This window comes from Globicephala melas, chromosome 19 (assembly GCF_963455315.2).
Source record: "Globicephala melas chromosome 19, mGloMel1.2, whole genome shotgun sequence".
Lineage (NCBI taxonomy): Eukaryota > Metazoa > Chordata > Mammalia > Artiodactyla > Delphinidae > Globicephala > Globicephala melas.
The window spans coordinates 5,067,189-5,084,018 of record NC_083332.1 but is presented as its reverse complement, the minus strand read 5'-3'; the positions used below and the strand labels follow the sequence as shown (position 1 = coordinate 5,084,018).

Here is a 16,830-nt window from a genome sequence, read left to right as displayed (position 1 = left end):
CTGAGTTTAAGGCACAATCTAAAAGCATTCAAAATTTAGTACATTTGTAACATTCTGAAGAGTGCAGATTACCTGAATATTGGTGAGATGTAAGCTGTGAGAATAGGTTTTTCACATTCATGGCATTGGTGAGGAATCTTCCTAGATTGAATTCATTTTCTAAAGGCCTGACTATACTAAATACATTTATCTGGCTTCTATCCAGTATGAATTTTCTCATGAAGCCTAAGATGTGAAGGCCTCCTAAAGCACTGCCACCTTCGTTGTATTTTTTTTTTAAAGATTTACTTATTATTTATTTCTGGCATGTTGGGTCTTAGTTGCGGCACGCAGGATCCTTGTTGAGGCATGCAGGATCTTTCACTGTAGTGCGCAGGCTTCTCTCTAGTTGTGGCGTGCAGGTTTTCTCATCTCTAGTTGTGGCGCACAGGCTCCAGGGAGCGTGGGCTCTGTAGTTGTGGTGCGTGGGTTCCAGAGTGCACGGGCTCTGTAGTTTGCAGCACGTGGGCTCTAGTTGAGACACGCAAGCTCAGTAGTTGTGGCGCGCAGGCTTAGTAGCCCCGCGGCACGTGGGATCTTAATTCTCCGACCAGGGATCAAACCCATGTCCCCTGCATCGTAAGGCAGATTCTTTACCACTGGAACACTAAGGAAGTCCCCTTCATTATATTTTTAAGTGCTCTAACCTGTATGGATCCTCTGATGGTTAAGTTTGGCTTGAAAGCACACTGAAGACTTTGCCACACTCACTACATTTGTAACGTTTCTCTCTAGTATGAATTCTCTGATGGTAAGGGAGGCTCAGGGCACAAAAGCTTTGCCACACTGATATCTGTATGATTTCTCCATAGTATGAATTCTCTGAACAACAGTTAGGTGTGAATTTTGAAGCCCTTCCCACATATATCACACTTACATAGTTTCTCTCAGGTATGGGTTTTCTGATGTGTAGCGAGGGTTGAGACCTGAGTAAAGGCTTTCCCACACTCAAAACATTTGAAAGGTTTCTCTATATGTACTCTCCGATGACTTGTAAGGTGTGAATTTCGACTGAAGACCTTGCCACACTCATTACATTTGAAAGGTTTCTCTCCAGTATGAATTCTCCAATGAAGTCGAAGATGTGATTTTTGACTAAAGACCTTTCCACACTCATCACATTTGTAAGGTTTCTCACCAGTATGAATTCTCTTATGACTTAAAAGGACTGCCTTCTCACTAAAGGCCTTGCCACACTCACTGCATTTGTAAGGTTTCTCTCCAGTATGAAATCTCTTATGACTTATGAAATGTGAATTCTGACTAAAGAGCTTCCCACACTCATTACATTTATAAGGTTTCTCTCCAGTATGAATCCTCCGATGACCAGCAAGGTGTGCATTTCGGCTAAAAACTTTGCCACATGTATCACATTTATATAATTTCTTTCCTGTGTGAATTTTCTGATGTCTACTGAGGTTTGAGCTGTCAGTAAAGGTTTTACCACACTCATTACACTGGTGACTTCTCTTTCCAGCATGAATATTCTGATGACGTACAAGGTATGAATTTTGACCAAAGATTTTACCACATACATCACATTTATGCAAGTTTGCTCCTGGGTGGATTATCTGATGTCTGGCAAGGGTGGAGCCATTGTTAAAGGTTTTGCCACACGCCTTACATTTGTAACATTTCTCTCCAGGATGAATTTTATGATGACATGCAAGCTGTGAACTTCGACCAAAGAATTTGTCACATATGTCACATTTATGTAATCTCTCTCCTGTGTGGATGGTCTGATGTTTAATGAGGTGTGAGCCCTTAAGAAAGGCTTTCCCACACTCATTACATTTGCAAGGTCTTTCCCTGTGTGCTTTAAGGTTTTGCGTCATCACTGAAGGATGCACAAAATCATTCCCATATATATTAGAAACATTGGTTTGGACACTAGGAGGAATTCTTTGAAGTGGTGAAAATGAGAAACAATTGTTGACAGACCTCTCAACTACATCACATTCAGAAATTATCCCATCAGTCTGAAATATCTGCAGTTTATCCTGGAAGTTTAATCCAAGCCTATTTCCACAGGGCTTCATTCCTGCACCCCCTCTACCATGTCGATCTCTTCCATCAGTGAGATTTTTGTTGCAGATTACAGGCATTCCTTTGTAATTTCTTTCATCGTCTCTCCACTGACACTCAAAGTCATACATATTTTTCTGAATTTCCCAGAGGTGAAAATGTTTGATTTTACAGCTTTCAGGTCTTCCCAACATTGGTATTTGGAATACTTCTCCTTTATCACTGTTCACTTTGGGTTGTAATTGCTTGATCACATGTATAGGGGAGATATCTACAAGATATAAAGAACCATAGGTATCCCATTCACAATAATTCCAAGATATATGTCTCATGTTGAATATATGATATTACAACAGATGTAATACTTATACCAAAGATAGGTATGAAATGCCCCAACCATGACCTTAAATTTTTGGAAACACTAAAGGAATAGAATTCTTTACTTAAGAAAGCGTGACAACATAAATCCAAATATACTTTAAGGTAGCCTAGTTTTATTTATTTATTTTTTTTCGCGGTACGCGGGCCTCTCACTGTTGTGGCCTCTCCCGTTGCAGAGCACAGGCTCCGGACGCGCAGGCTCAGCGGCCGTGGCTTACGGGCCCAGCCGCTCCGCGGCATGTGGGATCCTCCCAGACCGGGGCACGACCCTGGGTCCCCTGAATCGGCAGGCGGACTCTCAACCACTGCGCCACCAGGGAAGCCCTAGCCTAGTTTTAAACACCATATGACAAAAACACTCACACTAGACAAACTTATGTCGGCTCTCAAAGAAAGAGTATTCTTCTACTATCATCTCTAAGAACATACCAACCAACAGTAAACATACTGCTGTCTCATAATTGAGGAGAAAAATATACTATTGATGTATTCTGCATACTTACTGTACATAAATTAATTTTTAAAAATAGACAATGTAGGGCTTCCCTGGTGGCACGGTGGTTGGGAGTCCGCCTGCCGGTGCGGGGGACGCGGGTTCGTGCCCCGGTCCGGGAGGATCCCACGTGCCGCAGAGCGGCTGGGCCCGTGAGCCGTGGCCACTGGGCCTGCGCGTCCGGAGCCTGTGCTCCGCAACGGGAGAGGCCACAACAGTGAGAGGCCCGCGTACCGCAAAAAAAAAAAAAAAATAGACAATGTATTATACCGGGAAATAATCCAAAACGAAACTTATCCAATTAATAATATAATTGGCTGTTTAGAACTGTAAAACAAATATAACAGAGAAAATGAAGAATTTGATAAAACAATTTGTAAGAAACAATATATTTTTCTAAATCTTTGCTATAGAACTATGTACACCCCCCCCAAAAAAGGCATTTTACATTAACAAGTAGTATGTGTCAGTTGTATTGCATAATACATGCTAAAAGACCATCATCTGTAAATGACATTTACAATTTAAGACATAAAATATCCTCCAGTTATCTAATGGCCAGTAACAGAGCAATCCCTACCTATGTGGTATCCTTAATTATCTGGTTTAATGGCTCCAAAATACTAGAAACAAAAAGTGAGCACTTTGTATATTTATTGACTAGGGTGAGACACAATGTTGTTGGAAAAAAATGCAAATGAAAACCATATAAGATATAATGCAGATAAAGTCATATCATAAACAACATGAATTTTATTAGCAGAAATCAGAAGAAAAAAACAGGAAAAAGCCATCTAAAGACAAATGAGTTTCTTCTGTACATACGTGCAGTTACAAAGAAACCGAATCAACCCTCCAGTAGAGTAGGGGACCATAATTTTCAAAAGTTAAGTTGCCTTAAATCTGAGTTTTCCTGCTAAGTCTGATTAACCTATCGAAAATTTTATTCTGTTTCTTCTTCCACACATGTTCATCTCAAGATTGAGGAGTACCAAAGAAAACGGGGGACTGAAACTGAACAGGAATCTGCAGGGCCTTCCTGGTTACAAAAGCCTTTCCGAGTCTCCCATTTCCTGTTTGTAAAAAAAAAAAAAGGCTTGGGCTTCCCTGGTGGCGCAGTGGTTGATTGAGAGTCCGCCTGCCGATGCAGGGGACATGGGTTCGTGCCCCGGTCCGGGAGGATCCCACGTGCTGCGGAGCGGCTGGGCCCGTGAGCCATGGCCACTGAGCCTGCGCGTCCGGAGCCTGTGCTCCGCAACGGGAGAGGCCACAGCAGTGAGAGGCACACGTACCACAAAAAAAAAAAAAAAAAAAATAGGCTTTAGTCTCCTAGACCATTCCTGAGTTCAGAAAGTCAGATTCAAGCAGTTACTAATTAGGGGATTGAGAGAATACAGAAACAAAGGAAAAGCAAGTCCAATTTAATCACTTCCATAATTGGTAGCTTAAATTGGTACCTTGATTTATGAACCCAAACTGTGGCTTCAACCAGTTACCCCAAGAGGACTTAAAAATTGATGACACCAGAGGGTCCACTGAGAATTGAAATTCTTAACCAGCCACATTTGGCTCTAAGTAATAAAATGCCTGAACTATTGCTTTTCCTGTCTCCTAGAAGGAAGTTAAGGGATCACAAGACTCTGATTTAGGAACTGCTTTGCAGAAACATACAGAATAATCAGAAAGGAAGCCACAACTTGATTCTCAAAAGTCTGCAGCTGAGATCTTATAGGAAAGCTGGGATTACAGACACTCCCCTCCCCTCTCTCCCTTACCCTTTAAAAATCTTACACCCTGGCCAGCCAGGAAGATGGATTTGAGGCAAGGCCAGGTCTCCCAAGTTTCTGGTTGGCACCTCCTCAACTAATACACATTTCTCTGCTTCTAACTCCAATGAGGAACGGGCATATGAATTTGTATTCAACATCATGTGTGATGTACGTTCTTTATCAAGAAAAGGGAGAAGACTATGCTGAAAAATATCCTGCAATGGAGCAGTTACACAAAGCTATCATCATACTCAATGGTGAAAGAATGAAAGCTCTTCCTTTAAGATCAGGAACAAGACAAGGATACCTGCTCTCAATATTTCTAAAAGCCTATTACTGGAAGTCCCAGGAAGAACACAGAGGCAGAAAATTGGGTAACAGATATCCCAATAGCAAAAGGGAGTGAAATCATCTCTACAGAACTGACATGATCTAATATGTAGAAAACCGTGAATATTCCGCAGAAAAGACCTGCTAAAATTTTTAGAGCTCTAAAAAAATGACAAGATATAAAATCAACATGCAAAATTCAGTTGGGCTCATAAACATTAAAAATGAACAACCAAAAAAGAAAATGAGAAAAATATTCCAGTTACAAGAAAATCAAAAAAAAAAAAAAGTTAGATGCAACATTATACAAGAAGGTAAAGATATGTATATTGCAAACTAAAGACTGCTGAAAATTTTAGAAAAGACAAAAATAAATGCAAAGACATCCCAAATTCATGGATTGGAAGTCAATGTTGTCATGATGTCAATACTACCCAAAGTGATCATTATATTCAAATCATTCCCTCGTGAAATCCCAGTAGTGTTTTCCTGAAGAAACAGATAAATCCATCCTGTGATTCATATGGAGTCTCAGGAGAAAACAAATAGCAAAAACAATCTTGAAAAGAACAAACTTGTTGTATCACACTTCTTTATTTCAAAACTTATTCCACAGATACACTAATCAAAACAGTGTGGTACTGGCATACAGACAGACTGCTGGAATAGAACAGAAGACTTCCAAAAAAAAACTCTTGAGGGATAGCGGCTAAGATGGCAGAGAAGGACCCTAAGTTCCCCTCCTTTCACAAGCACACCAAAAGCACAACTGACTGAAGAGCAACCACTGAACTAGAACCTACCAGAAAAGATCTTCAACAGCTAATGAAGGAACCACAACTGGACAGAAGGAGGGGCAGATTGGCCATATAATCAAATCGCATGCCCCCTGGGTGGGCAGCCCACAAACAGGAGAATAATTATATTACAGAGGTTCTCCCACAGGAGTGAGAGTTCTGAGCTCCACGTAAGGCAGCTCAGCCCAGGAGTCCAGGAAACAGAGTCCTCAGAGCATTTGGCTTAGAAGGCCAGCGGGACTTGACTGCAGCTCCACAGGATTGGGGGAAATTGAGACTTCACTCTTAAAGGGCGCACAAAAGAATCTCACATGCACTGGGACAAAGGGCAAAAGCAGTAATATCATAGGAGCATGGACCAGAGCCACCTGCGGGTCTTAGAGGATCTCCGGGGAGGCAGGAGGCAACTGTAGCATGGTCAGGAGACATAGACACTGGTGGTGGACATATCAGGGAACATTCATCTGCATGAGCTCTCCTGGAGGCTGACATCTTGGCACCAAGACCTGGCCCCATCCAAAACCCTGCAGGCTCCAGTGCTGTGACTCCTCACCTCAGACCAAACAACACACTGGGCAGGGGCACAGTCCCACCCATTAGCAGACAGGCTGTCTAAAGACTTCCTGAGCCCCAGCTACTTCCCATGCCCCGAGACACCAGTGGGCCCTATCCACCAGAGGCAGACCCAGCACCACCCACCAGAGAGCAGGCACTTGCCCCTCCCACAAGGAAGTCTGCACAAGCCTCTAGACCAGCTTCACTCACCAGGGGGCAGACACGAGAAGCAAGAAAACTATAGTCTCTGCAGCCTATAGACCAAATCTGCAAATGCAGGCCACATACTACCTGAGGACCAGATAGCCCCTGGTCCATAGGTGACGAAAGGGGAGTGCACTGCCTGAATGCATAGGACGTCTCCTACAGAGGGCCACTTCTCCAAGGTTGAGAAATGTAACTAACCTACCACATACATAAAATACAAATGGCAATTTAGACAAAATGAGGCGACAGGAAAAAAAAAAAATGAGGCGACAGAGGAATATGTTTCAGATAAAGGAACAAAATAGAAGCCCAGAAGAAGAACCAAGTGTGGTGGAGACAGGCAAACTATTCAAGAAAGAGTTCAGAGGAATAATCGTAAAGATGATCAAAGAATTTGGGAGGAGAATGGATGCACAGTGTGAGAAATGAGAAGTTTTTAACAAAGACTTAGAAATTCTAAATAACAATGAAACAGAATTGAAGAATACAATAAATGAAATGAAAAATATGAGGAATTAATAATAGACGAAATGAGGCAGAATAATGGCCCAGTGAGCTGGAAAACAGAGTAGGGGAAATCACTGCCACCAAAGAGAAAAAAAGAAAAGAATAAAAAGAAATGAGGTCAGTTTCAGAGACCTCTGGGACAAGAGCAAGTATGCTAATATTCACAATACAGGGTTCCCAGAAGGAGAAGAGAGAAAGGGCCTGAGAAAATATTTGAAGAGATAATAGCTGAAAACTTCTCTGACCTGGGAAAGGAAACACCAAGAGACATTCTGATTAAAACAACAAAAATTAAAGACAGAAAATTACAAGCAACAAGGGAAAGCAATAAAAAACACACAAGAGTACTGCCATAAGACTATCACATGATTTTTCATCAGAAACTCTGCAAGCCAGAAGGCACTGGCACAATATGCTTAAAGTGATGAAAGAGAAAAACCTGCAACCAAGAGTAGTCAAACCAGCAAGTTCTCCTTCAGATTGATGGAGAAATCAAAAGATTCATAGACAAGAAAAAGCTAAAAGAATTCAACACCACCAAACCAAATTTACAACAAATGCTAAAAGAACTTCTCTAGTGGGAAAAGACCACAACAAGACCTTCTTGACTACAAACAAGAAAATCACAAAATGGAAAAGCTCACTGGTAAAGGCAAACATGTAATAAAGGCAGAAAATCATCCACACACAAAGCTAGTAGGTAGGTTAAAAAACAAAAGTAGTAAACCCATCTGTATCCACAATGAGCAGTTAAGGGATATACAAAACAACTGGATGTAAAATATAATCTCAAAAACAGTAATCATGCAGAGAGGAGACTACAAATGCAGGGTATCTAAAACGCATTTGAGATTAGCAACTTCAAACAAGCACATAAACATACGTACTAGTATACAAAAACCTCATGGTAACTGAGAAGCAAAAATCTCTAATACATATACATATAAAAAAGAAAAAGAAATCCAACCATAACACTAATGATACTCATCAAACCACAAGAAAAGAGAACAAAAGAAGAAAGGGGGACAAAAAGACCTACAAAAACAAATCCAAAACAATTAATGAAATGGCAATAGAAACATACATATCAATAATTATCTTAAATGTAAATGAACTAAATGCTGCAACCAAAAGATACAGACTGGATGAATGGATACAAACATAGGACCTGTACATATGCTGCCTGCAAGAGACTCACTTCAGATGCAGAGACATACAGACTGAAAGTGAAGGGATGGTAAAAAGTATTCCATGCAACTGGAAATAAAACAGACAAAACAGACCTGAAAAAGAAAAAAGACTGTTAAAAGAGACAAGGCCACGAGAAAATGATCACAGGATCAATCCAAAAAGACATAACAATTCCAAATATATATCCACCCCAACTAAGGAGCACCTCAATATATAAGGCAAATGTTAACAGACATAAAAGGAGAATGGACAGCAACACAGTAATAGTGGGGGACTTTAACACCCACTTATATCAATGGGCAGATCATCCAGACAGAAAATCCATCAGCAAACACAGGCCTTAACTGACACATTAGAGCAGATGGACTTAATTGATATTTATAGAGCATTCCACCTGAAAGCAGCAGAATACACATTCTTTTCAAGTGCACGTGGGGCATTCTACAAGACAGACCACATGCTGGATCACAAAGCAATCCTCGGTAAATGTAAGAAAACTGGAATCATATCAAGCATCTTTTCCGACCACAATGCTATGAAGCTAGAAATCAACTAAAAAAAAAAAAAAACCAAAAACCAAAAAAGCTGCAAAAAACACAAAGATGTGGAAGCTAAAGAATATGCTACTACACAACCAGTGGATCACTGAAGAAATCAAAGAGGAAATTAAAAAAAGAAAACCCTAGAGACAAATGAAAATGAAAACTGTGACCCAAAACCTATGGGACACAGTAAAAACAGTTCTAAGAGTGAAGTTTATAGCAAAACAAGCTAAACTTAGGATTCAAGAACAATCTCAAACAACCTCAAATAAACAACCTAACTTTATGCCTAAAGGAACTAGAAAAAGAACAAAACCCCAAAGAGAGATATAAAGATCAGAGCAGAAATAAATGAAATAGAGACCAAAAAAAAGAAAAAAGAAAAGAAAAGATCTATGAAACTAAAACCTGGTTCTTTGAAAAGATAAAGAACATTGATAGAGAAGTCTCAGAAAATGGCAGAGAAATAAGATGTGGAGATCACCTTCCTCCCCACAGATACATCAAAAACACATCTACATGTGGAACAACTCCTACAAAACACTGGCAGAAGACCTCAGACTTCCAAAAAAGGCAAAAAGTCTCCATGTAACTGGGTAAGGCAAAAGAAAAAAGGAAAAAACAAAAAGAGACAAAGGCAACAGGACAGGACTCACGCCTCTGCGAGGGCACTGTGAAGGAGGAAATGTTTCTGCACACTAGGAAGCCCCCTCACTGGCAGAGACAAGGGGGAGCTTTGGAGCCTCAGAGGAGAACGCAGCAACAGGGGTGCGGAGAGCAAAGCAGAGGGAATCCCGCACAGAGGATCAGTGTCAACCAGCACTCCCCAGCCTGAGATGCTTGCCTGCCTGCCGGGGCGAGTGGGGGCTGGGTGCTGGGGCTCGGGCTTCAGAGGTCAGACCCCAGGGAGAGAGGATTGGGGGTTAGCTGTGAGAAGACAGCCTGATGGAGTCCGGAAAGCAACCTGGGCCTGCCAGATAGACAAGGGACCATTGTTGCAGGGTGCACGAGGAGAGGGGCACACCCGCCCTAGGAGCCTCTTTCTCCACGCACTCACAGACAGCAGGGCACAGCCTACACAAGCTCTAGGGCCTGGTGAGAGCTGTGCCTGCTATCTTGAACCCCAGAGGTGGGCGTGGCAGCTACTGCTGCCACCGCAGGTCCCGTGAGCAAGCCCAGGTCACTGCCCACACCTTCCCGGGAGCCAGTGCAGCCCGCCACTGCCAACGGTCCAGCGATCTGGGACCAACTTCCTGGGGAGGGCGAACAGCACACCTCAGGCTGTTGAAAATTCCCACTGGTCTCTGCTGCCAAAGGTACTCCCCGCACATCCCAACTGTGAATGCTGTGTCCTTCCCGCTCCCTGGCCTGGGTGAGCAAGTGAGCCCTAACCAGCCACTGCCTTCACTCCCCCTTGCCCGGGTGGGGAAGAGACTCCTGAGGGTGGCCAAAACACAGAGGCAGAGCCAAAACTAAAGCTGAACTCTTGGGGCAGTGCAACCACAGAAGAGAAAGGGAAATTTCTCCACGCAGCCACAGGAGCAGCAGATTAAATCCCTCAATCGGCTTGGTACACCCTCCATCTGTGCAATATCTGAATAGACAACGAGTGTTTCCACAATTGAGGCTGTGGACTCTGGGGCAAGTACTCGTACGAGTTGGGTCAGGTCAGAGCATAAGCTGGCCCCATGGTGCCCACAGCAGGTGCAGAGACCTACCGAGAGTTCGATTTCTGCTTTTGATTTGCTTTTAGTTTTGGTAGTTTATTATTTTTTTTTTAATTTTTTTTTTTAGGTAGTTTAGTTTTTAGTGTTTGTTTTCATTTTGGGGTTCGTTTGTTTGGTTGCTCTCTTCTTTTTTGTTATCTCTCTCTCCTGCGGTTTGTTTTTTTGTCTTGGGGTTTTGTTTGTTCGTTTTCTTTTTTGTTTGTTTTCGTTTGTGTGTTTCTTTGTGTGTGTCTGTTTTCCTTCTTTTTTTTTTTTCCTTTTCTTCCACACCGTGCAGTTGCAGACTCTTGGTGCTCTGAACAGGGGTCGGGCCTGAGCCTCTGAGGTGGGAGGGACTAGTCCAGGACGCTGGATGACCAGAGAACTCTCAGCCTCAGGGAATATTAATTGGCAAGAGCTCTTCCACAGGACTCCATCTCTACACCAAGACCTGGCTCCACCCAACAGCAAGCAAGGTCCAGTGCTGGAGGCCTCATGCCAAATAACTAGCAAGACAGAAACACAACCCCACCCATTAGCAGACAGGCTGCCTAAAGTCATACTAAGCTCAGAAACACCACAAAAAGAGCCACCGGACGTGGCCCTGCCAATCAGAGGGACAAGATCCAGCAGCACCCACCAGAACGGAGACACCAGTCCCCCCACTAGGGAGCCTACACAAGCCACTGGACCAACCTTACCCACTGAGGGCAGACACCAGAAGTAAGAGGAACTACGACCCTGCAGCCTGCGGATAGGAGACCCCAAACACAGTAAATTAAACAAAATGAGAAGACAGAGGAATATGCTGCAGATGAAGGAGCAAGGTAAAAACCCATAAGACCAAACAAATGAAGAGAATATAGGCAGTCTACCTGAAAAAGAATTCAGAGTAATGATAGTAAAGATGATCTAAAATCTCAGCAATAGGGCTTCCCTGGTGGCGCAAGTGGTTGGGAGTCCGCCTGTCAATGCAGGGGACATGGGTTCAAGCCCTGGTCCCAGAGGATCCCACATATCGCAGAGCAACTGAGCCCGTGCACCACAACTACTGAGCCTGTGCTCTAGAGCCCACGATCCACAACTACTGAGCCCACGCGCTGCATCTACTGAAGCCCACGTGCTCTAGAGCCCATGCTCTGCAACAAGAGAAGCCACCACAGTGAGAAGCCCGCGCACCACAACGAAGAGTAGCCCCCACTCACTGAAACTAGAGAAAGCCCACGCACAGCAACAAAGACCCAACACAGCTAAAACTAACAAATAAATAAATTTATATAAAAAAATAATAAAATCTCAGAAATAGAATAAAACACAAGAAATGTTTAACAAGGACACAGAAGAACAAACCAACAGTGATGAGCAACACACCAAGTGCAATTAAAAATACTCTAGTAGGGGGCTTCCCTGGTGGCACAGTGGTTGAGAGTCTGCCTGCCGATGCAGGGGACACGGGTTCGTGCCCCGGTCTGGGAAGATCCCACATGCTGCGGAGTGGCTAGGCTCGTGAGCCATGGCCGCTGAGCCTGCACGTCTGGAGCCTGTGCTCCGCAACGGGAGAGGCCACAACAGTGAGAGGCCCACGTACCGAAAAAAAAAAAAACTCTAGTAGGAATCAACAACAGAATAACTGAGGCAGAAGAACGGATAAGTGACCTGGAAGATAGAATGGTGGAAATAACTGCCATGGAGCAGAATAAAGAAAACAGAATGAAAAGAATTGAGGACAGTCTCAGAGACCTCGGGGACAACGTTCGAATTACAGGTGTCCCAGGAGAAGAAGAGAAAGAGGAAGAGTCTGAGAAAGTATTTGAAGAGATTATAGGCGAAAACTTCCCTAAACATGGGAAAGGAAATAGCCAATCAAGTCCAGGAAGTGCAGAGAGTCCCATACAGAATAAACCAAAGAAGAAACACGCCAAAACACATATTAATCAAACTATCAAAAATTAAATACAAAGAAAAACTATTAAAAGCAACAAGGGAAAAGCAACAAATAACATACAAGGGAATCCCCATAAGATTATCAGATGATGTTTCAGCAGAAACTGCAGGCCAGAAGGGAGTGGCAGGATTTATATAAAGTGATGAAAGGGAAACACCTACAACCAAGATTATCCTACCCAGCAAGGATCTCATTCAGATTCCACGGAGAAATCAAAAGCTTTACAGATAAGCAAAGGCTAAGAGAATTCAGCATCACCAAACCAGCTCTACAGAAAATGCTAAAGGAACTTCTCTAAGCAGGAAACACAAAAGAAGAAAAAGACCTACAAAAACAAACCCAAAACAATTAAGAAAATGGTAATAGCAACATACATATCAATAATTACCCTAAATGTGAACGGGGTTAAATGCTCCAACCAAAAGACAGACTGGCTGAATGGATACAAAAACAAAACCTGTATATATGCTGTCTACAAAAGATCCACTTCAAACCTAGGGACACATACAGACTGAAAGTGAGGGGATGGAAAAAGATGTTCCATACAAACGGGAATCAAAAGAAAGCTGGAGTAACAATACTGATATCAGATAAAATAGACTTTAAAATAAAGACTGTTACAAGAGATAAGGAAGGACACTACATAATGATCAAGGGATCAAACCAAGGAAACATACAATTGTAAATATTTATGCACCCAACATAAGAGCACCTCAATACATAAGGCAAATGCTAACAGCCACAAAAGGGAAAATCGATAGTAACACAATAGTGGGGAACTTTAATACCCCACTTACACCAATGGACAGATCATCCAGACAGAAAATAAACAAGGAAACACAAGCTTTAAATGGCACAATAGACCAGATAGATTTAATTGATATTTATAGAACATTCCACCTGAAAGCAGAAGGATACACTTTCTTCTCAAGTGCATATGGAACATTCTCCAGGAGAGATCACATCTTAGGTAACAAATCAAGCCCTGGTAAATTTAAGAAAACTGAAATCATATCAAGCATCTTTTCCAACCACAACTCTATGAGATTAGAAATCAATTACAGGGGAAAAGAACTGTAAAAAACATATAATGCATGAAGGCTAAACACTACACTACTAAATAACCAAGAGATCAGTAAAGAAATCAAAGAGAAAATCAAAAATACCTAGAGACAAATAACAATGAAAACACGATGATCCAAAACATACGGGATGCAGCAAAAGCAGTTCTAAGAAGGAAGTTTACAGCAATACAATCCTACCTGAAGAAACAAGGAAAATCTCAAATATACAATCTAAACAGCTAAAGGAACTAGAGAAAGATGAACCAAAAAAACCCAGTTAGTAGAAAGAAATCAATCATAAAGATAAAAGCAGAAATAAATGAAACAGAAACAATAGCAAAGATCAATAAAACTAAAAGCTGGTTCTTTGAGAAGATAAACAAAATTGATGAACCTTTAGCCAGGCTCATGAAGAAAAAGAGGGAGAGGACTCAAATCAATAAAATTAGAAATGAAAAAGGAAAAGTTACAAAGAGCACTGCAGAAATACAAAGGATCATAAGAGACTACTATAAGCAACTATAGGCCAATAAAATGGACAACCTGGAAGAAATGGACAAATTCTTAAAAAGGTATAACCTTCTAAGACTGAACCAGGAAGAAACAAAGAATATGAACAGACCAATCACAAGTAATGAAATTGATACTGTGATTAAAAATCTTCCGGAACAAAAGTCCAGGACCAGATGGCTTCACAGGTGAATTCTACAAAACACTTAGAGAAGAGCTAACATCCATCCTGAAACTCTTCCAAAAAGCTGAAGAGGAAGGAACTCTTCCAAACTCATTCTGTGAGGCCACCGTCACCGATACCTAAACCAGACAAAGATATCCCGAAAAAAGAAAATTACAGACCAATATTACTGATGAATACAGACACAAAAATCCTCAACAAACTACTAGCAAACAGAATTCAACAACACATTAAAAGAATCATACACCACAATCAAGTGGGATTTACCCCAGAGATGCAAGGATTCTTCAATATACGCAAATCAACCAATGTGATACACCACATTAACAAATTGAATGAAAACCATATGATCATTTGAATAGATGCAGAAAAAGCTTTTAACAAAATTCCACACCCATTTATGATAAAAACTCTCCAGAAAGTGGGCACAGATGGAACCTACCTCAACATAATAAAGGCCATGTATGACACACAGCTAACATCATTCTCAATGGTGAAAAACTGAAAGCATTTCCTCGAAGATCAGAAACAAGACAAGGAGGTCCACTCTCATAACTACTATTCAATACAGTTTTGGAAGTCCTAGCCACAGAAATCAGAAAAGAAAAAGAAACAAAAGGAATATAAAATTGGAAAAGAAGAAGTAAAATTGTTTGCAGATGAGATGACACTATACGTAGAAAATCCTAAAGATGCCACCAGAAAACTACTAGAGCTAATCAATGAATTTGGTAAAGTTGCAGGATACAAAATTAATGCACAGAAATCTCTTGCACTCCTATACATGAACAACTAAAGACCAGAAAGAGAAATTAAGGAAACAATACCATTCACCACTGCAACAAAAAAAGAATAAAATACCTAGGAATAAACCTACCCAAGGAGGTAAAAGACGTGTATTCAGAAAACTATAAAACACTGATGAGAGAAATCTAAGACGACACAAACAGATGGAGAGATATACCATGTTCTTGGATTTGAAGAATCAATACTGTGAAAATGACTATACTACCCAAAGCAATCTACAGATTCAATGCAATTGTTATCAAATTACCAATGGCATTTTTCACAGAACTAGAACAAAAAAAATCTTAAAATCTATATAGAAACACAAAAGACCCCAAGTAGCCAAAGCAATCTTGAGGGAAAAAAAACAGAGCTGGAGGAATCAGGCTCCCTGACTTCAGACTATACTACAAAGTCACAGGCATCAGAACAGTGTGGTACTTGCCCAAAAGCAGACACATACATCTATGAAACAGAATAGAGAGCCCCAAAATAAACCCATGTACATATGGCCAATTAATCTACAACAGAGGCAAGAATATACAATGGTGACAGTACCTTCAATAAGTGGTGCTGGGAAAACTGGACAGCTACATGTAGAAGAATGAAATTAGAAAACTCCCTAACAACATAAACAAAAATAAACTCAAAATGGATTAAAGACCTAAATGTAAGGCCACATACTATAAAACTCTTAAGAGGAAAACAGAGAGAGAACACTCTTTGACATCAATCACAGCAAGATCTTTTCTGACCAACCTTCCAGAGTAATGGAAATAAAAACAAAAATAAACAAATTGGACCTAATTAAACTTAAAAGTTTCAGCACAACAAAGGAAACCATAAACAAGACAAAAAGACAACCCTCAGAATGGGAGAAAATAATTACAAACGAATTAATGGACCAAAGATTACTCTCCAAAATATACAAATAGTTCATGCAGCTCAATATCAAAAAAACAAACAACCCAATCAAAATATGGGCAGAAGACCTAAACAGACATTTCTCCAAAAAAGACATACAGAGGGCCAAGAGGCACATGAAAACATGCTCAACATCACTAATTATTAGAGAAATGCAAATCAAGACTACAATGAGGCATCAGCTCACACAAGTCAGAATGGCCATCATAAAAAAATTTACAAACAATAAATGCTAGAGAGGGTGTGGAGACAAGGGAACCCTCTCACACTGTTGGTGGGAATGTAAATTGATACAGCCACTACGGAGAACAGTATGGAGGTTCCTTAAAACACTAAAAATAGAATTACCATAAGACCCAGCAATCCCACTACTGGGCATATACCCAGAGAAAACCATAACTCAAAGACACATTCACCCCAATGTTCATTGCAGCACTATTTAGAATAGCCAGGTCCTGGAAGCAACCTAAATGCCTATCGACAGACCAACAGATAAAGAAAATGTAGTACATATACACAGTGGAATATTACTCAGTCATAAACAGAATGAAATTGGGTCATTTGTAGAGACGTGGTTGGCCTAGACACTGTCATACAGAGTGAAGTAAGTCAGAGAAAAACAAACATCGTATATTAACGCATATAGGTGGAATCTAGAAAAATGATACAGATCAACCTGTTTGCAAGGCAGAAATAGAGACAAAGACGTAGAGAACAAACGTATGGATACCAAGGGGCAGGGTCGGGTGGGATGAATTGGGAGATTGGGATTGTCATATATACACTATTGATACTATGTATAAAATAGATAACTAATGAGAACCTACTGTATAGCACAGGGAACTCTACTCAATGCTCTGTGGTGACCTAAATGG

The 16,830-nt window shown here is 41.1% G+C and overlaps 1 pseudogene; it reads right to left on the bottom strand.

Annotated features, from left to right (window-relative positions):
• Positions 1–706: 706 nt before the first annotated feature.
• LOC115847707 (zinc finger protein 665-like) overlaps positions 707–16,830 on the bottom strand; it is a 42,849-nt pseudogene continuing 26,725 nt past the window's right edge.